General features: G+C 47.9%; 1 protein-coding gene across 3 annotated transcripts in view; it reads left to right on the plus strand.

Annotated features, from left to right (window-relative positions):
* The window catches only part of orc4 (origin recognition complex, subunit 4), a 140080-nt gene that overhangs the window by 5379 nt on the left and 112886 nt on the right, over window positions 1-21815 (plus strand). The gene's annotated exons all lie outside the window — the stretch shown is intronic.

A 21815-nucleotide genomic window follows, 5' to 3' on the forward strand; every position in this document is an offset into this window, starting at 1 on the left:
GAAATCCAAGGTTAGTTGTTTAAGAAGTCCAACAAATGATGTTAACATGGGATGTGTATACTTCTGAGCCTGAGCAATGTATTTACAGCACTTAAATGTTTACCAGCAGGAGTAGCATTTTACAAATGACACACAGCATTAAGTGCCAAGACAAAATCTTCAGTCCAGAGATAGTGTTATGTGTTAGTGATTGGCATCAATGAGCGCATTAGTTCGTGATGTTGGAGCAAGAGGTTTTGAAGCAAGTGGTCTCTTGAGAATGAAGAATGGCAAATGGACATGTGATGGACTGAAAAGGAAGTATTACGAAAACGCTGTGAAAAATATTCACAATATATTTCCCTACTCACAATAGAGGAGACGTGGCATTGGATTGGCTGCAGTGATATGTTCCTTTCAGAATAACTGCCTTTGAGTTGAGCTGAACATAAAAAAATACATAGCTGTTCAAAAACCAAAAAGTGATAACCATAATAACTACAGGCCAATCAGTTTATTGTCAGAGGTAGGAAAACTACCAGAGATCATTATCCAAGAGACTTCTCGTTCTGAGAAGCATGAATTAATAATCGTCAGCCAGCACAGACTTCTCTGTGGCAAATTGTCTGACTAATCCGATTGATTTCTTTTGAAGTAACGGAAGCACATGGTGGTAACTTGGATACAGAACTGGTGAAGGGATAGGGGATAGCAAGTACTGGTGGAGGGATCTTTTTTCTGTCAGGAACAAAAGTCTACAGTGGAGTCATTTGGAGCAATATCAGGACTTTTTCTTTCGGGTATGGAAATAATCTCGTCTTGGAGGACAAGGAGTACAATTTTGAAGTTTACTGAGGATATAACAACTTGGAAATATACTAAGTAGTGGACATCAGGAGGATATCGGCAGACATTTAGCAGATATTGTTTATGGAGTAATGAAAGATGAAATGAAAATCTCTTATTGTCACAAGTAGGCTTCAAATGAAGTTACTGCGAAAAGCCCCTAGTCGCCACATTCCGGCACCTGTTCAGGGAGGCTGGTACGGGAATTCAACCGTGCTGCTGGCCTGCCTTGGTCTGTTTTCAAAGCCAGCGATTTAGCCCTGTGCTAAACCAGCCCCGGTGATGCACTGAGCTCTATTCCCGGCTTAGACATGAAGACATAGGAGCAGAATTAGGCCACACGGCCCATCGAGTCTGCTCCGCCATGCAGTCATGGCTGATATTTTTCTCATCCCCATTCTCCTGCCTTCTCCCCTTAACCCCTGATCCCCTTATTAATCAAAAACCTATCCATCTCTGTCTTAAAGACACTCCGTGATTTGGCAACCACAGCCTTCTGCGGCAAAGAGTTCCAAAGATTCACCACCCTCTGGCTGAAGAAATTCCTCCTCTTCTCTGTTTTAAAGCATCGTCCCTTTAGTCTGAGAATGTGTCCTCTGCTAGTTTTCCTACAAGTGGAAACATCCTCTCCACGTCCAACTCTACCCAGGCATCGCAGTATCCTGTAAGTTTCAATAAGATCCCCCTCATCCTTCTAAACTCCAACGAGTCCTCAACCCAAAGTCCTCAATCGTTCCTCATACGACAAGCTCTTCTTTCCAGGAATCATTCTTGTGAACCTCCAATGGACCCTTTCCGTATCCTTCCTTAGATACGGGGCCCAAAACTGCTCACAATACTCCAAATGGGGTCTGACCACAACCTTATATAGCCTCAAAAGTACATCACTGGTCTTGTATTCCAGCTCTCTCAACATGAATGCAAACATTGCATTTGCCTTCCTAACTGCCGACTGAACCTGCATGTTAAATTTAAAAAAATCGTAAACAAATACTCCCAAGCTCTTTTGTGCTTCTGATTTCCTAAGCATCTCCCCGTTTAGAAAATAGTCTATGCCCCCATTCCTCCTTCCAATAACCTCACATTTTTCCACACAGTATTCCATCTGCCACTTTGCCCACTCTCCTTGCCTGCCCCAAGTCCTTCTGCAGCCCGCCTGCCCCTCTACAGATTTTTGTTGATCTGCAAATTTAGCAACAGTGTCTTCAGTTCCTTCTTCCAGATCATTAATGTATATTGTGAAAAGTTGTGGTCCCAGCACTGACCCCTGAGGCACACCATTAGTCACCGGCTGCCATCCTGAAAAAGACCCCTTTATCCCCACTCTCTGCCTTCTGCCAGTCAGCCAATCCTCTATCCATGCCAGGATCTTACCCTGAACACCATGGGCTCTTAACGTATTTTACAGTCTCCTATGCGGCACCTTGTCAAAGGCCTTCTGGAAATCTAAATAAATCATGTCCACTGGTTCTCCTTTGTCTAACTTCCTTGTTACTTCCTCAAAGAACTCTAACAGATTTATCAGACATGATCTCCCCTTGACGAAGCCGCGCTGACTCAGTCCTATTTTATCATGCACTTTCAAGTATTCCGCGATCTCATCTTTTAAAAAAAATATATATTTATTCAAATTTTTCGGCCAAACAAAACAGTACTTTTTTCCTTTTTTACAACAATAAAACAATATAAATAACAGTGACCGTTTTAACAAGTAAATAAATAATATGTAAACTAAATGGCAACTGCCATAACAAAAATAATAACTCTCCAGATAATAAAATCAAACAATCCAATATACATAACCAAGTACAAATATCTATACAAAAACACCCCTGAGGACCCACCCGAGCCCTCCCCCCTGGGTTGCTGCTGTTACCTTCCCATTTCTTTTATCGTTCTGCGAGGTAGTCAATGAACGGTTGCCACCGCCTGGTGAACCCTTGAGCCGAACCCCTTAGTGCGAACTTTATCCGTTCTAGTTTTATAAACCCTGCCATGTCATTTATCCAGGTCTCCACGCCCGGGGGTTTGGCTTCCTTCCACATTAACAATATCCTGCGCCGGGCTACTAGGGACGCAAAGGCCAAAACATCAGCCTCTCTCGCCTCCTGCACTCCCGGCTCTTCTGCAACCCCGAATATAGCCAACCCCCAGCTTTGTTCGACCTGGAGCCCCACCACCTTCGAAAGCACCTTTGCCACCCCCACCCAGAAACCCTGCAGTGCCGGGCATGACCAAAACATGTGGGTGTGGTTTGCTGGGATTCTCGAGCATCTCCCACACCTGTCCTCCACCCCGAAAAATTTACTGAGCCTTGCTCCGGTCATATGCGCCCTGTGCAAAACCTTGAATTGTATCAGGCTTAGCCTGGCGCACGAGGACGACGAGTTTACCCTCCGTAGGGCATCAGCCCACAGCCCCTCCTCAATCTCTTCCCCCAGCTCTTCTTCACATTTCCCCTTCAGCTCATCCACCATAATCTCCCCCTCGTCCCTCATTTCCCTGTATATATCCGACACCCTACCATCCCCCACCCATGTCCCTGAGATCACTCTTTCTTGAATCTCCTGCGTCGGGAGCTGCGGGAATTCCCTCGCCTGTTGCCTCGCAAAAGCCCTCAGCTGCATGTACCGAAATGCATTCCCTTGGGGCAACCCATAATTTTCTGTCAGCGCTCCCAGACTCGCAAACGTCCCGTCTACGAACAGATCTCTCAGTTGCACAACCCCAGCTCTCTGCCATGCTCCAAATCCCCCATCTATTCTCCCCGGGACAAACCTATGATTATTTCTTATCGGGGACTGCACCGAGGCGCCCGTCCTTCCCCTAGGTCGTCTCCACTGCCCCCAAACTTTTAGCGTTGCCACCACCACTGGACTTGTGGTGTATTTCTTCGGGTAGAACGGCAAGGGCGCCGTCGCCAGTGCTTGTAGGCTGGTTCCTTTGCAGGACGCCATCTCCAATCTATTCCACGCCGCTCCCTCCCCTTCTCCCATCCACTTACACACCATTGAGATATTGGCGGCCCAGTAGTATTCACTTAGGCTCGGTAGTGCCAGTCCCCCCCTATCTCTGCTACGCTGCAAGAACCCCCTCCTCACTCTCGGGGTCTTCCAGGCCCCCACAAAACTCATGACACGTTTCTCGATTTTCTTGAAAAAAGCCTTCGTGACCATCACCGGAAGGCACTGAAACACAAAAAGGAATCTCGGGAGGACTACCATTTTGACCGCCTGCACCCTACCCACCAGTGACAGGGGCACCATGTCCCATCTCTTAAAATCCTCCTCCATCTGTTCCACCAATCTTGTTAAATTAAGCCTATGTAAGGTTCCCCAACTCCTGGCTATCTGAATCCCTAAGTACCGGAAATCTCTTGTTACCTTCCTCAGCGGTAAATCATCTATTCTCCTGCTCTGCTCCCCCGGATGCACCACAAACAACTCACTCTTCCCCATATTCAATTTGTACCCTGAAAATTCCCCAAACTCCCTGAGTGTCTGCATTATCTCCGGCATCCCCTCCACTGGGTCCGCAACATACAGCAATAAATCATCTGCATACAATGATACCCGGTGTTCTTCTCCTCCCCTGAGTACTCCCCTCCACTTCCTGGAGCCCCTCAGTGCTATGGCCAGGGGCTCAATCGCCAATGCAAACAGTAACGGAGACAGGGGACACCCCTGCCTCGTCCCTCTATGAAGACGGAAGTAGTCAGACCTCTGCCTGTTCGTGACCACACTCGCCACCGGTGCCCTATACAGCAGCTGTACCCATCCAATAAACCCTTCTTCAAAACCAAACCTCCTCAGCACCTCCCACAGATAGTCCCACTCCACTCTGTCGAATGCTTTCTCGGCATCCATCGCCACCACTATCTCCGCCTCCCCCTCTGGTGGGGGCATAATCATTACCCCTAGCAACATCCGTATGTTCGTGTTCAGCTGTCTCCCCTTAACGAACCCAGTTTGATCCTCGTGGACCACCCCCAGGACACAGTCCTCTATCCTCGTCGCCATCACCTTGGCCAGGAGCTTAGCATCTACGTTTAAAAGGGAAATGGGCCTGTAGGACCCATACTGCAGCGGGTCTTTTTCCTTCTTCAAAAGGAGCGATATCGTCGCCTCCGACATAGTCGGGGGCAACTTCCCCCTTTCCCTGGCCTCATTAAAGGTTCTCGTCAAAAGCGGGGCCAGTAGGTCCATATATTTCCTATAAAATTCCACCGGGAATCCATCCGGTCCCGGGCCCTTCCCCGCCTGCATGCTCCCAATCCCTTTTACCACCTCCTCCATCTCAATCTGTGCTCTCAGTCCCGCCCTCTCCTGCTCCTCCACCTTTGGGAATTCCAGCTGATCCAGGAAACACATCATTCCCTCCTTCCCTTCCGGGGGCTGAGCCTTATATAACCTCTCATAGAATGCCTTGAACACCCCGTTCACTCTCTCCGCTCCCCGTTCCATCTCTCCCTCCTCATCTCTCACCCCACCTATCTCCCTCGCTGCTCCCCTCTTCCTCAATTGGTGGGCCAGTAGCCGACTCGCCTTCTCTCCATACTCATACTGTACACCCTGTGCCCTCCTCCACTGTGCCTCTGCCTTACCCGTGGTCAGCAGGTCAAATTCCACATGTCACCTTTGTCTTTCCCTGTACAGTCCCTCCTCCGGTGCCTCTGCATATTGCCTGTCCACCCTCAAAAGTTCTTTCAACAATCGCTCCCTTTCTTTACCCTCTTGCTTCCCTTTATGTGCCCTTATGGATATCAGTTCCCCTCTGACCACCGCTTTCAACGCCTCCCAGACCACTCCCACCTGAACCTCTCCATTGTCATTAAGCTCCAAGTACCTTTCGATACACCCCCTCACCCTTAAACATACCCCCTCATCCGCCAATAAGCCCATATCCATTCTCCAGTGTGGGTGCTGTTCTTTTTCCTCTCCTACCTCCAGGTCTACCCAATGTGGAGCGTGGTCCGAAATGGCTATGGCTGTATACTCCGTCCCTGTCACCTTCGGAATCAGTGCCCTTCCCAAGACAAAAAAGTCTATCCGTGAGTATACTTTGTGGAAATAGGAGAAAAACGAAAACTCCTTACTCCTAGGCCTACTAAATCTCCAGGGGTCTACCCCTCCCATCTGCTCCGTGAAGTCCTTGAGCACCCTGGCCGCTGCCGGCCTCCTCCCGGTCCTGGACCTCGATCGGTCCAGCCCTGGATCAAGCACCGTATTGAAATCTCCCCCCATTACCAACTTTCCCGCCTCCAGATCCGGGATACGTCCCAACATACGCCTCATAAAATTTGCATCATCCCAGTTCGGGGCGTATACGTTCACCAGAACCACCCCTTGCAATCTGCCTCTCACCATCACATATCTACCCCCACTATCCGCCACTATGGTCTTTGCCTCAAACAGTACCCGTTTCCCCACTAAGATAGCCACCCCCCTATTCTTCGCATCTAAACCCGAATGAAACACCTGCCCCACCCATCCTTTACGTAGTCTGACCTGGTCTATCAGTTTCAGATGCGTCTCCTGCAACATAACCACATCTGCCTTTAATTTCTTTAGGTGTGCTAGTACCCGTGCCCTTTTAATCGGCCCGTTCAGCCCTCTCACGTTCCACGTGATCAGCCAGGTTGGGGGGCTCTTTACCCCCCCCCCCCTTGTCGACTAGCCAGCCCCTTTTTTAACCCAGCTCCTCACCCGGTTCCCATGTACCCGTATAGCCCCCCGACGGTGCCCTCCTGCCTCGACCACCCCATCCCATAACAGCTCCCCCTTCTCCTTAGCAGCAGCAACCCAGTTAACCCCCCCCCTCCCCCGCTAGATCCCCCTCTAGCGTAGTTGCACCCCCCATGTTGCTCCCAGAAGTCAGCGAACTCTGACTGACCTCGGCTTTCCCCCCTTGTCCTCGGCCCCCACTGTGCGAGGCCCCCTCCTTCCTGCGTCCCTGTTCCCGCCACAATTACCATGGCGCGGGAACAAAGCCCGCGTTTCCCACTCGGCCCCGCCCCTAATGGCCGGCGCCCACAGTTCCTCATACTCACCCCCCCCAACATGGGGAAGAGAGAAAAGTTACAGGATCACAGAATTAACAAATTGAAAAATCATCCCCTTCCCCTTCCTTGCCCCACATAATCACCCCACCGCTTTGTCCCAGAAGCTCTTTCTCTCGCCAGACTATTCCAGCTTCTCGTCCACAATGAATGTCCACGCCTCTTCTGCCGTCTCAAAGTAGTGGTGCTTCCTTTGGTGTGTGACCCACAATCTCGCCGGTTGCAACATTCCAAACTGAATCTTTTTGTGAAGCACCGCCTTAGCCCGATTGAAACTTGCCCTCCTTCTAGCCACCTCCGCACTCCAATTCTGGTATATGCGGATCACCGCGTTCTCCCACCTACAGCTCCGAGTTTTCTTCGCCCATCTGAGGACCGTCTCTCTGTCATTGTAGCGGAGAAACCTCACCACTATAGCTCGAGGTATTTCTCCAGCCTTTGGTCTTCGCGCCAGAACTCGATAGGCTCCCTCCACCTCCAAAGGGCCCGTTGGGGCCTCCGATCCCATTAGCGAATGAAGCATCGTGCTCACATATGTCCCGATGTCCTCCCCTTCTGCGCCTTCGGGAAAACCCAGGACTCTTAAATTCTTCCTCCTCGAATTATTCTCCAGTGCTTCCAACCTCTCCACACACCTTTTGTGCTGTGCCTCGTGCGTTTCTGCCTTCACCACCAGGCCCTGTATTTCATCTTCGTTTTTGGCGGTCTTTGCCTTCACGACCCGAAGCTCCAGCTCTTGGGTCCTCTGCTCCTCCTTTAGCCCTTCAATCGCCTGTAATATCGGGGCCAACAGCTCCTTCTTCAGCTCTTCCACACAGCGCCGCAGGAACTCTTGTTGCTCCGGGCCCCATAACAAACGGCCACCTTCCGATGCCGTCTTGCTTTGAGCTTCCCTTCCTTGCCGCTGCTCCAGAGGATTCTCCGTAATCCGGCCGCTATCCTCTCCCTTTTCCATGCGTGTCCGGGGGGATTCCCTTCTGGTTTACCGCACAGTGTTTTTGGCCGTTTAAATTGCAGTTGGGGCTCCTATTAAGAGCCCAAAAGTCCGTTCCAACGGGAGGTGCCGAAGTGCGACTCAGCTGGTCATTGCCGCACCCGGAAGTCCGCGATCTCATCTTTAATAATGGACTCAAAAATCTTACCAGTGACCAAAGTCAGGCTAACCGGCCTATAATGTCCCGTCTTCTGCCTCCCTTCTTAAACAGCGGTGTTACATTAGCCACTTTCCAGCCCTCTGGGACCCTTCCTGCCTCCAGTGATTCCTGAAAGATCACCACCAATGCCTCCACAATCTCCGCAGCAATCTCTTTGAGAACCCTGGGGTGTAGTCCATCCGGTGACGGTGGTTTATCCACATTCAGACCTTTCAGTTTCCCCAGAACCTTCTTAGTGATGGCGACTGCACTCACCTCTGCCCCCTGATTCTCCTGGAGCTCTGACATCCCACTGGTGTCTTCCACCGTGAAGACTTGGGTCACTGTCTGTGTAGAATCTGCACGTTCTCCCCGTGTCTGCGTGGGTTTCCTCCGGGTGCTCTGGTTTCCTCCCACAAGTCACGAAAGACATGCTGTTAGGTGAATTGGACATTCTGAATTCTCCCTCTGTGTACCCGAACAGGCGCCAGAGTGTGGCGACTCTGGGATTTTCACAGTAACTTCATTGCAGTGTTAATGTAAACCTACTTGTGACAATAATAAAGATTATTATTCTGTAGAGAAGATGTGTGGAGAGATTAGTTCAGTTCATAAGAGGATGGTTCAGGAGTGTGGTAACAGCGGGGAAGAAGCTGTTTTGAATCTGTTCGTGCGTGTTCTCAGACTTTTGAATCTCTTGCCTGATGGATGATATATGCGTGTAAGTAGGTTACGTTATGCACAGTTGGGCTTTTTCTCACAAATGGGAAGCTATTTTGTGTCCAGCATAAACAGCTCCAATTAATCTAACATACTCCCCCCACCCAAGCCCCCATCACCACCAATCTTTTCTGTTCAGTAAACAGAATAGTCAAAATATTGGGATAGTTTTTTTAATATGAACTGTAATTTCTGGTATTCTAGTGAAGATGACACTGTATTCTTTCTATGGCTTTAATATCCTTCCTATATTGGAATGTGATGAATTATGTGATACTCCAATTCTGTCCCAGTTGCTGTCTCCTACAAATTCCAAAATACTTTGCTCTTGTATTCATGTAAAACTCAAAATCCCATTTCATTTTCTTTTGTGAGTTTCTCTATTTTCAATTCCACCTTTTAGTTGTGCAAATTCATAAATCTAAAGATTTCTTACTTTTTACCTTTTAGGGTACATTTCTGCAGTTTCCATTTGCTTAAAATGGATCACTTCACAGTCCTTGGCAGTGCACTGCAACTGCCACCTATCTGCCCACTCAGCTCAGCTGTCTTTTTCCTGCAGCATTTTCTTCACAGTTTGAAATAAGTGTCAATCAATATGATTTGGGAAATTAGCCAGTACAGGGATGAGCATGGGTCAGAATGACCTCCTGTGCAACTATCCGCTTGTCCCATTGCATGATTAGTTGGAATCCTGATATCTTAATAACACTGTTGGAAGGATGTTTAGAAACTAATGTCCATTTTTTTTTTTCTGAGGAGCTTTACTTTGCCGCTGTATTTTTTAAATTCATTTACAGGATGTGGACAATGCTGGCTAGGCCAGCATTTATTGCTCATCCGTCATTACCCTTGGCGAAAGTGGTGGTGAGCTGCCTTCTTTTCTAAAATGGGGTGGCACAGTTGTTAGCACTGCCACCTCACAGCTCCAGGCAATAGGGTTCAATCCCGGCCTCTGGTGACTGTGTGGCATTTGCACTTTCTCCCCGTGTCTGCGTGGGTTTCTTCCAGGTGCTCCGGTTTCCTCCCACAGTCCAAAGATGCGCAGGTTAGGTGGATTGGCCATGCTAAATTGTCCCTTCGTGTCCAAAAGGTTAGGTGGGTTACTGGGTTATGAGTTAGGGTGGAGGCGTGGGCTTAAGTAGGGTGCTCTCTCCAAGAGCCGGTACAGACTCGATGGGCCGAATGGCCTCCTTCTTCACTGTAAATTCAATGATCCTTGAACTGCTGTTAGGGAGGGAGTTCCAGGATCTTGACCCGGCAACAGTAAAGGAATGATAATGGGATCGCACCAAGTCAGGGGTTTGGAGACAAAACTTGCAGGTGGTGATGTTCAATACATCTGCTGCCCTTATCCTTCTAGGGGGTAGAGGTTACTGGTTTGGAGGTGCAGTTGTAGGAACCTTGATGCGTTACTGCAGTGCATCTTGCATATTGTACACACTGCCAGTGTACATTTGCAGTGGAGGGAGTGAATGTTTTTTAAGGTAGTGGGTGGGCTGCCGATTAAAGCATCTAGCTTCTTGAGTAACTGCACTCATCCAGGCAAGTGGGGAGTATTCTATCACACTCCCGACCTGTGTCTTGTAGGTGGCGGACAGGCTTTGGGGAGTCAAGAGATTAGTTACTCGCCACAGAATGCCCAGTCTCTGACCTGCTCTTGTAGCCACAGTATGTATATGGCTGACGCACCCCTGAGTGCAGGGGCGCACCCTCGTGGCGTGCACACTGCTGGCGGTCACATTGGGTTCCCCGGGACTGGGGCCCAAGAGAGAGGGGCGACCCTGGCCATTTTGGATGGCCCCCGAGCAAAGGGAAACCCTGGAGTGCAGGGGCGCATCCACCTGATAAGTATGGGTGATCCCGCAGGACCGGGGTCAGAAACCCTCCTATCAGGATTGTTACCTGGAATGTAAGGGGACTCAATAGCCCAGTGAAAAGATCCAGAGTCTTTGCCCACCTAAGAAGCCTAAAAGCAGACATAATCTACCTACAAGAGACTCACCTGTGGGAGAAGGACTGACTGCTGGTAAGGAAGGGCTGGGTGGGACAGACATACCATTCATGCTGCCAGACAAGGGCTAGGGGGGCAGCAATATTAATTAGCAAAAGGACAAGGTTTACGGAAACCAAGACAGTCACTGACCCAGGGGGAACGGTACGGTACGTCATGGTCAACGATGTCCTGGAAGGGGCACTGGTCGTACTGGTAAATGTGTACGCTGCCAACTGGGACGACACAGAATTCATAAAGAAGACCATGGCCGAAATCCCCGACATTGACAGAATGGAGTCCACTCGCTGTTACCTGGCCACCCTCTCTTCCCGATCTGTGCTTGCCTTGTGGGCTATGATCTCTCCTCTGATCACGTACTTCAGTGCCTCCCAAAACGTGGAGGGTGAGACCTCCCCGTTTTGGTTGTTACTAACGTAATCGCCTGTGGCCCGCGATATTTTTGGGCAGAAGGCCTTGTCGGCCAGGAGGTCCGTGTCCAGCCTCCACGTGGAGCACTGGACCCGGCTTGTCTCCAACCTCACATCCATATAATGTGGAGTGTGGTCAGTTTGGTCGAGGAGCGGGATTCACCGCCTGGGTGAGGCTCCTGTACAATGCTCCCAAAGCGGGTGTCCGAACTAACACCACCAGCTCTGAATACTTCCAGCTACAGAGAGGAACAAGGCAGGTCTGCCCTTTGTCCCCACTCTTGTTCGCACTAGCGATCGAACCCCTGGCGATAGCCCTGCGGGACTCAAAAAGCTGGAAGGGAATCCAGCGAGGAGACAGAGAGCACAGAGTTTCACTCTATGCAGATGACCTGCTCCTCTCTGTCTCGAAACCACAGGAGGGACTGAAGGCAATACTGCAAATACTGAAAGAGTTTGGAACCTTCTCCGGCTACAAACATAACCTGGCCAAAAGCGAGGCATTCCCAGTGAACCAAAAGGGGGAGGGACAGAGCTGAAGGGCTCCCGTTTGAAATAGCCCAGAACAGATTCCGTTACCTGCGGATCCAAATACCCAGAGACTGGACACAGATCCGCAAGTGGAACCTGACCAACCTTGTGGAGGAAGTAAGAAAAGACCTTCAACGGTGGGGCTCACTCCCACTCTCCCTGGCGGGGAGACTGCAGACGATCAAGATGAACATACTGCCAAGGTTCCTCTTCCTGTTTAGATCCATCCTGATCTTCATCCCCAAGTCCTTTTTCCAAAACTTAGACCGTCTAATCATGGTGTTTTGTGTGGGGGCGGTAAGAACCCGAGAATTCCCAAACCAACACTGCAAAGAGGAAAAGTCAGAGGGGGCCTGGCTCTACCGACCTACAATACTACCACTGGGCAGCAACGGCAGAAAAAGTGAGGGGGTGGGTACAAGAACCCGACACAGATTGGGTACAAATGGAGGAGGCATCCTGTAAAGCAACGACCCTCCGGGCCCTGGCTACAGCAGCACTCCCATCCTCCTCAGCAAGATACACAACGAGCCTAGTTGTAGCGGCCATGCTGATAACGTGGACCCAGTAGAGACAGCACTCTGGGATAACAAAATGTCTCACAGGGCCCCCATCTGCGGCAATCAGAGATTATCCCCAGCCATGCTAGATACCACGTTCAAAAGATGGAGACGGGATGGGGGCAAACTGACGGTCGGGGACTTCTGCGTAGGACGCAGACTGGCGGCACTGGACGAACTGACGAGGAAGTGGAAACTAGCAAAAGGACATGAATTGAGACACCTCCAAATGGAACACTTCCTCCGCAAAGAGACAGGAGGGTACCCTGGGGCCCCAGAAAACACACTACTATACGACCTGATAGGCACAATCAGCAAGAAGGGGGGGCTGTGTGGGAAAGTATACGGACAGCTACTGGACAGAGCTCGAACACCACTGGACAAGACCAGACAAAAATGGGAGGACGAACTGGGGACCGAGGTAGGATGGGGACTCTGGAGCGAAGCACTGAGCAAGGCGAACTCCACCTCCTCCTGCACAAGGCTAAGCTGAATGCAGCTCACAAGTGGTGCACAGAGCGCACCTGACCAGAACCCGAATGAGCAGGTTCTTCCCGGAGGTGAAACAAATGTGAGCGGTGCCAGAGGGGCCCGGCCAATGACACCTACATGTTTTGGGCTTGCCCCAAGTTTGCTGAATTCTGGACGGCCTTCTCCGAAGCATTGTCCAAGGTTGTGGGGATGAGAGTGAAGCCATGCCCAATAGTGGCAAACTTCGGGGTATCGGAGCAGCCAGAGTTACACATGGGGAAGGGGGCCAACGCTGGAGAATCCTACTAGGCTGGTGATCGGCAGCACCACCCAAATCTGCAGACTGGCTCGCAGCCCTCTCGGAATTTCTCCAGCTGGAGAAGATTAATTATGCCATCCGAGGGTCAAAGGAAGGCCTCCTGGATACATGGGGTCAGTTCGTCGGCCTGTTCGAAAACCTGTTCGAGGCCAGCAATGAGGAGTAAGCTAGGGGGAAACAAAAGATGAGGAACCAAAGGACTGCGCAACCAGCGGGGACTGGGGGAAGGAAGGTGGGGAAACCACAAGAGAAGAGGAAGGGTGCTGAAGCCAATGGGGAACGGGGATGGGGAGAGAGATCATTGACCGATCCAGAGGGCAAGAAAATGTACATAGAGTTAGTTGAATGAAGGACAAAACAAACCTCTCTGTAAAATTAAGTAAATTAGTGGGGGCACGAAAAATATAATGTTTAGACACAACAACTGTTTATAAAATGAGGAAAGCCAATAAAAAGATTTTTTTTAAACAAAAATGTGTATGGCTGACCCATGTCGGTTTCTGGTCACTGGTAACCTACAGGATGTTGATGGTGGAAGATTAAGTAATGGTAATGCTATTGAATGTCTGGAAGAGATGGTTAGGTTCTCTCTTGTTGGCGATGGTCATTGCCTGGCACTTGTGTGGTGTGAATGTTAATTGCCATTTGTCAGCCCAAGCCTGGACATTGCCCATGACATGCTGCATGGACGTGGACTGCTTCAGTATCTGGGTAGTTGTGATGGTGCTGAATGTTGTGTAATCATCAGTGAATATCCCCACTTCTGAAATTATGCAGGAAGGTCATTGATGACGCAGCTGAAGATGGTCGGATGTGGGGTACTGTGTTAAAGAATTCCTGTTGTGATGTTCTGGGCCTGAGATAATTGACCTCCAATAACTTTTGCCATCCAGGTGAACCATTAAATACATCAGCTGTTGAGGAATTGAACTGAAGAGAAGGGTACTAGATTGGGATGACCAGTTAGGATAGTGTTGAGTGAGCAGAAGTTTAGGATAGTGGATTTTTAGACATTAGTCCAGGTTGCAGAACAAAGGGGCTGTGCAAAGCATGGCCAGAAGGGGGGATGGGCAGCCATTAGGACCGGTTCTTTGTGCAGAGGATGCTGGGTGAAAGGGGCCCCAGGGCTGAGGAATGTAGAATGGGCCTATTAGGATCAGTAATTGTGAAGATCAGCTTATATGGCCAGGTCTTTTTCACACATTCCTTGACCTATGAGAATCTTGCATTTGTTACTGTTACCTTATTTGGTCGTGTGTATGCGAAACCTGATGCTACATGAATGTATATGAAAACAGATGCTTTGTCCCTTTGTTCACTCACTCTGGAAAAGTTTGGGAGGCGATAGTCTCCTGCCTTTGTCAGGGTGAGTGTAACTTGCAAGCTGTTTGAAATAAAATAGATTGATACTTACAAATCCAGTTTGACTGAGACCAGACTGAGAGCTAAAAGAACTCAGTATCGTCACTGTCACAGGAATTTACTGGAACTAATTGTTTTGGGAACAATGCGTATTGAGGTGAAATATGACATTGCTTGATATAACAGTGCGTGGATCAGAAAGCGTACTCGCCTCTGTCCCAGCAATATGTCTTTGTGTTCGTGGAGTTTTCATGATCAACCCGGTGTGAGCTTTTCCATTACCCACACCATTGACACTTGTGTCTCCAGAATATCAGTTGATCAGATTTACAGTTTTGTGCTGTGAAGTTAAAGTTGCATGAAGTAACCCTTGGTCAACCCTTGAAGCTGACGGGACTTGGAACAGGAGTCAGCCATCCAGATCCTCGAGCCTGTTCGGTGAGATCATGGCTGATCTCTAGCCTAATTCTTTCCATCTACTTTGGTTCCTTATCCCTTGTTATATTGCAAGGGGTCAGTGACGATATAGGTGGCGTTTAGAAACTTGATGTGAACAACCAGAAGACCAAGTCAAATCAAAAACATTTTTTTTTTGATTGACACTCATGAAAGCACGGAGCCAAGTTCATGGTTGTATAAATTGTTTGGCCATGTATATATCTTGCTCTGCGCGATTTCTCATGTTACCGAGGCTCATGTTACCGAGGCAGGTTCTCATACAGTCCATAGTCCGGTTCCAAAGTGTGTTCGTTGTCTTGTCCTGGTAACCCACAAAGCACACAGCAAGTAATTCACACAGGATTCCAATGTCCGTTTGCTGTTGCTTGGTGATCTACTTGTATAGTTTAGCTGAGGGTTTGCAGCTGAACTTCGTCCCCAAGATTGATGTGGGCTCACTTCCAGGTTGAATGTCGCCCGTTCCTTCTGGGATTGCCAGTGGTCATTCTTGAGTAAGGCCTGGCTGTACCCGGAGGTCATCTTGAGTGAAGGACAGACATGATTTAGAAAATGGAGGAACAAGTATCGTAAAGACACAAGGATCTGTTTTGGGGCCACTGCTGTTTGTCATTTTTATAAATGATCTGGAGGAGAGCGTACAAGGATGACACGAACATCGGTGGAGTTGTGGAAAGTGCGGACGGATGTTACAAGTTACAGAGGGACATAGCTTATCTATCAAATTCTATGATAGATAAGCTGCAGCACTGGGCTGAGAGGTGGCAAATTGAGTTTAATGCAGAAAAGTGTGAGGTGATTCATTTTGGAAGGAGTAACAGGAATACAGAGTACTGGGCTAATGGTAAGATTCTTGGCAGTGTGGATGAGCAGAGAGATCTCGGTGTCCATGTACATAGATCCCTGAAAGTTGCCACCCAGGTCGAGAGGGTTGTTAAGAAGGCGTACGGTGTGTTAGCTTTTATCGGTAGAGGGATTGAGTTTCGGAGCCATGAGGTCATGTTGCAGCTGTACAAAACTCTGGTGCGGCCGCATTTGGAGTATTGCGTGCAATTCTGGTCGCCACATTATAGGAAGGATGTGGAAGCATTGGAAAGGGTGCAGAGGAGATTTACCAGAATGTTGCCTGGTATGGAGGGAAGATCTTATGAGGAAAGGCTGAGGGACTTGAGGCTGTTTTCGTCAGAGAGAAGAAGGTTAAGAGGTGACTTAATTGAGGCATACAAGATGATCAGAGGATTGGATCGGGTGGACAGTGAGAGCCTTCTTCCTCGGATGGTGATGTCTAGCACGAGGGGAAATAGCTTTAAATTGAGGGGAGATAGATATAAGACAGATGTCAGAGGTAGGTTCTTTACTCGGAGAGTAGTAAGGGCGTGGAATGCCCTGCCTGCAACAGTAGTGGACTCGCCGACACTAAGGGCATTTAAATGGTCATTGGATAGACATATGGACGATAAGGGAATAGTGTAGATGGGCTTTAGAGTGGTTTCACAGGTCGGCGGCACAACATCGAGGGCCGAAGGGCCTGTACTGCGCTTCTATGTTCTATGTCCCTTGTGACATTGCATTCAATAGTCTTGATCTCAATTAGTTGGTTTTGAGAGTGGGTTCCACTCCAATCACCCTTTGTTTCCTAATAACTTAAAAAAATCAGAGACAATCCTTTTTGCTCACTTGTCCCTCCCACCAGTGGACAAGTTTGTCTTTATCTCCCCTATCAGTGCCTTTCAAAATCATGAAAACCTTGTTGTATCATAGAATTTACAGTGCAGAAGGAGGCCATTCGGCCCATCGAGTCTGCACCAGCTCTTGGAAAGAGCACCCTACCCAAGGTCCACACCTCCACCCTATCCCAGTAACCCCACCCAACACTAAGGGCAATTTTGGACACGAAGGGCAATTTTAGCATGGCTCATCCACCTAACCTGCACCTCTTTGGACTGTGGGAGGAAACCGGAGCACCCGGAGGAAACCCACGCACACACAGGGAGGATGTGCAGACTCAGCACAGACAGTAACCCAAGCCGGAATCGAACCTGGGACCCTGGAGCTGTGAAGCAATTGTGCTATCCACAATGCCACCGTGTTTCCCTATATTTTAGGGAATCCTAAGACTATAGAAACATTGGAGCAGAAGTCGGTCATTCGGCCCATCGAGTCTGCTCCGTTGTTCAGCTAGATCATGCCCCAAATTTTTAATTCCTCTCTGGCTGCGGTGGAGGTGCCAGAGGACTGGAGAACAGCTAATGTGGTCCCACTATTGAAGAACAGTTGTACAGACAAGCCAGGGAACTACAGACTAGTGAGCCTCATGTCAGTGGTTGTGGAACTCGTGGAGAAGATTCTGAAGGAGAGATTCTATGGAGAGGCAAGGTTTGATCAGTGCTAATCAACATGGCTTTGTCAGAGGGAAGCCATGCCTCACAAATTTGATTGAATTTTTTGAGCATCTGACTCGGTGTGTAGTTGATGTAATTTACATGGATTTCAGCAAAACCTTTGTCAAGGTCCCACATGGAAGATGTATTAAGAAGGAAATACACATGGGTTACAGGTGATTTGATGAGGTGGATTCATATTGGCCTAGCGGTAGGAGACAGTGGGCGATGACAGACGGTTGCTTTAGTGTCTGGAAGCCAGTAACCAGTGGCGTACCACAGGGATCCATGCTGGGCCCCCTATTGTTTGTCATTTATATAAATGACTATGTGGGGGGTAGGATCAGTAAGTTGCGGATGACACAAAGATTGGTCAGGTTGTCAGTAAGGTTAAGTGTCTTGGGTTACAGGAAGATATAGATGGGATGATCAATGGGCGGGCAAGTGGCAGATGGAATTTAACCCTGAAAAGTGAGGTGATACACTTTGGAAGGAGTAATTTAGCACGGAGGTCTACTATGGAATGTCTAACACAGGGAAGTTCCAAAGAGCAAAACTACGTGAAGGCAGAAGGCAGGTTAATAGGATGGTGGAAGGGATGCTCTCTTTTATCAATCAGGGCATAGATTACAAAAGTAGGGAGGTCATGATGGAGCCAGGTGGGACCAGGGCTAGAGTAGATTTTGAAGTACTGCAATTCTGGTCTCCACAGTATTGGAAGGATGTAATTGCACTGGAGTGGGTGGAGAGAAGATCCACCAGAATGTTGCCTCGGATGGAACAATTAAGTTATGAAGAGAGGTTGGGGAGACTTGGGTTGTTTTCTGTGGAGCAGAGAAGACTGAGGGGTGACCTGACTAAGATGTACAAGATTGGGAGGGGCATGGACAGGGTGGATAGGGAGCAGCTGTTCCCCTTAGTTGAAGGATCAGTCACAGAGAACAATATAGCACAGAAACAGGCCCTTCGACCGTCCTGTACCGATCATGATACCAACCTTAGCCAAAACTCTCAGCACTTCCTTGTGCCTTACCCCTCTGTACCCATCCTATCCATGTGTTTTTCAAGATGCCTTTTGAACGCTGTTAATGTATCTGCTTCCACAACCTCCCCTGGCAACGCGTTCCAGGCACTCACCACCCTCTGCGTAAAAAAAAAAACCTGCCTCACACATCTCCTCTAAACTTTGCCCCACGGACCTTAAACCTATGCTCCCTGGTGACTGACCCCTCCACCCTGGGAAAGAGTGCCTGCACATCCACTCTATCCATTCCCATCATAATCTTGTAGACCTCTATCAGGTCACCCCTCAACCTCCGTCTTTCTAATGAAAATAGTCCGAGTCTCAGGGCATTCAAATGGTCATTGATAGACATATGGATGATAAGGGAATAGTGTAGATGGGCTTTAGAGTGGTTTCACAGGTCGGCGCAACATCAAGGGTCGAAGGGCCTGTACTGCGCTGTAATGTTCTATGTTGTATTCAGCCTCTCCACATAGCTAACACCCTCCAGACCAGGCAACATCCTGGTAAACCTCTGCATCCTCTCCAAAGCCTCCACGTCACTCCACGAGGGGGACACAAGTTCAAAGTGAGGAGTGGGAGGTTTAGGGGGGGATTTGAGGAAAAACCTTTTCCCAAAGAGTGGTGACGGTTTGGAATGCACTGAGGGTGATAGAGGCAGGATGCTTCCCATCCTTTACAAAGTACATAGATGAGTATTTGGCATGCCATAACATTCAAAGCTGTGGGCCAAGTGCTGGCACGTGATTTAGGTCGGCAGGTCAGGGCCTTTCATGCGTCAGTGCCGACTCGATGGGCTGAAGGACCTCTTCTGCACTGTAGTATTCTGTGATTCTGGTCAGATATGATAGCCCTCAACTCCACTTTCCCGCCTTAACCCCATACCCCTTGATTCCCATACTAATTAAAAATCTGTCCGTCTCACCCTTGAACATATTTAATCCAAGTCTAGTTTATGTAATCTAGTTTCATAATTTAACCTTTGGAACCCGAGTAACACTGTTGAATCTTGGCTGCACTAATTTCAAAGCCACTATATCCTTTCTACAGTACAGTGCTCAGACTGTACACAATATTCTACTTGCAGTCTAATCCAGTTTTGTATACCTAGCTCTCTCGTGAAAGGAACCTTTGATCATCTTGGTCGAATAAAAAATGCTGGAAGATCATTGGTCCGTAGCTTCTACCTATGCTTGATTAGTTTGGAGCATTTGCCAAAGTAAATTAATTTTAAGTATACTTATTACTAGTTTTTTAAACTATTTTTTAACCTGTTCAACTTTGAACTGATTTTGAAAACCAACATTAGTAATTATGCATGTGGGTTTATCATTGGTGACCTATAGCTAATGACTGGTCCGGCGAGCCAGGAAATTGTGTGACTAAGGAGCAAAAATCTGGATTGAGCAGACTGGATCTTCCTGAAAGTTTCAGAGAGAGATCCTATCTCCACAGCTGAGCAAGTAATCTGTTTTGTTAAGTGGCATTTGAATTGCATTGGGTTGCTTAATTGAAATTAGCGACAGGCGCAGATACTAAGTTTAAGTTTTTCCTTATATTTTAAGAATTGTTTTACTGATAATTGTAAAGCTATTTCTTTGGTGTTATTGTGGTTAATTCTGTCTTCAAATTAAAGTTTGTTTCAATACAAAAGGCATCTATTGGTCAGAGTCATCACTCCTGGGTGAAGTATCCTTTCCTCACAGTTTTACAAATTGGAAAATTGCTTGGGTTTCTTGACCAGTATTCGAACAAAAAAGTGGTTCGAACTTTTTTAAGCCTTCCGACCCTAAAGGTTAATGCTTACCTTGCATGGATTGCCACCTGATTTCTGCTTCTCCATCTTCTGAGTGCATTGGTGTTTTTTTTGGCCTATTCCCTACGATTTCTTCATTGACTTTTGCAATGATATTTAACCGTCCAGCGATCTGCAGTTCATGTGCTGTGTGAGGAAGACCGAGGTAGTTTTAAGTGATCTATATTTGTATTGTTAAAAATTAGAAATAAGGTATATATTTAAGTGGGTTTAATTTTGTGTTTTTGTGAAAGACGAATAATCATCGAGTTAGATTCATGTTAAACAAAGGTGTTTGCATGCATGGGGGTAGGTCTCAAACTATTTTCCAAGTGTTTACGGCATGAAGAATAAACATGAGTTGAGAAATAATGAGCTGTTGCTTAGCAGCCAGAGGCACCTTTAGGGTCGGAAGGCTAAAGTTGTTAGGGTACTGGGCCAGACACGACCTTTTTGTTCGGATACTGGTTGAGAAACCCAAGCAATTTTCCAATTTGTAAAACTGTGAGGAAAGGATACTTCACCCCAGGAGTGATGACTCTGACCAATAGGTGTCTTTTGTATTAAAACAAACTTTAATTTGAAGACAGAATTAACCACAATAACATCAAAGAAATAGCTTTACAGTTATCAGTAAAACAATTCTTAAAATATAAGGAAAAACTTAAACTTACTATCTGCGCCTGTCACTAATTTTAATTAAGCAACCCAATGCAATTCAAATGCCACTAAACAAAACTGATTACTTGCTCAGCATTGGAGATAGATTCTCTCTCTGAAACTTTCAGGAAGATCCAGTCTGCTCAATCTAACAGTATTTGGCAAAACTGTTGTTCAACTTAAAATCCCACAACAAACTGCAAAACTACAGACAGACATGGCTCCTCCCATTAATCACATCACCTGTATCCCACTAAATCCCATCACTTGCGTAGCTTGAACTAAATACAATCCTTCAAATTATCTACACTCCATGCTATCAAAACAATAGCCTTTTATCTGTAATCATGTGGGTGGTTAGGATGAATGAATGATTACCTCACTCTTTTATGACTGCAGTAAGAAGTCTTAAAACACCAGGTGAAAGTCCAACAGGTTTGTTTCGAATCACTAGCTTTTGGAGCACTACTCTTTCCTCAGGTGAATGAAGAGGTAGGTTACAGAAACATATATATAGACAAAGTCAGAAATGCAAGACGATACTTTGAATGCGAGTCTTTGCAGGTAACAAAGTCTTTACAGGTCTAGGCAGAGCAGATTAAAAAGGTGTGAATTGTCTCAAGCCAGGACAGTTGGTAGGATTTCGCACACTCAGGCCAGATGGTGGGGAGTGAATGTAATGCAACATGAATCCAAGGTCCCGGTTGAGGCCGTACTCGTGTGCGTAACTTGGCTATAAGTTTCTGCTCGGCGATTCTGCGTTGTCGCGCGTCCTGAAGGCCACCTTGGAGATCGCTTACCCGAAGATCCGAGGCTGAATGCCCTTGACTGCTGAAGTGTTCCCCGACTGGAAGGGAACATTCCTGCCTGGCAATTGTTGCGCGATGTCCGTTCATCCGTTGTTACAGTGTCTGCATGGTCTCGCCAATGTACCACGCTTCAGGACATCCTTTCCTGTATGAGGTAGACAACGTTGGCTGAGTTGCATGAGTATGTACCACGTACCTGGTGGGTGGTGTTCTTGCGTGTAATGGTGGTACCCATGTCGATGATCTGGCACGTCTTGCAGAGATTGCCATGGCAGGGTTGTGTGGTG

The sequence above is a fragment of the Scyliorhinus torazame genome, chromosome 2, assembly GCF_047496885.1.
Source record: "Scyliorhinus torazame isolate Kashiwa2021f chromosome 2, sScyTor2.1, whole genome shotgun sequence".
In the NCBI taxonomy this organism is placed as follows: Eukaryota; Metazoa; Chordata; class Chondrichthyes; order Carcharhiniformes; family Scyliorhinidae; genus Scyliorhinus; species Scyliorhinus torazame.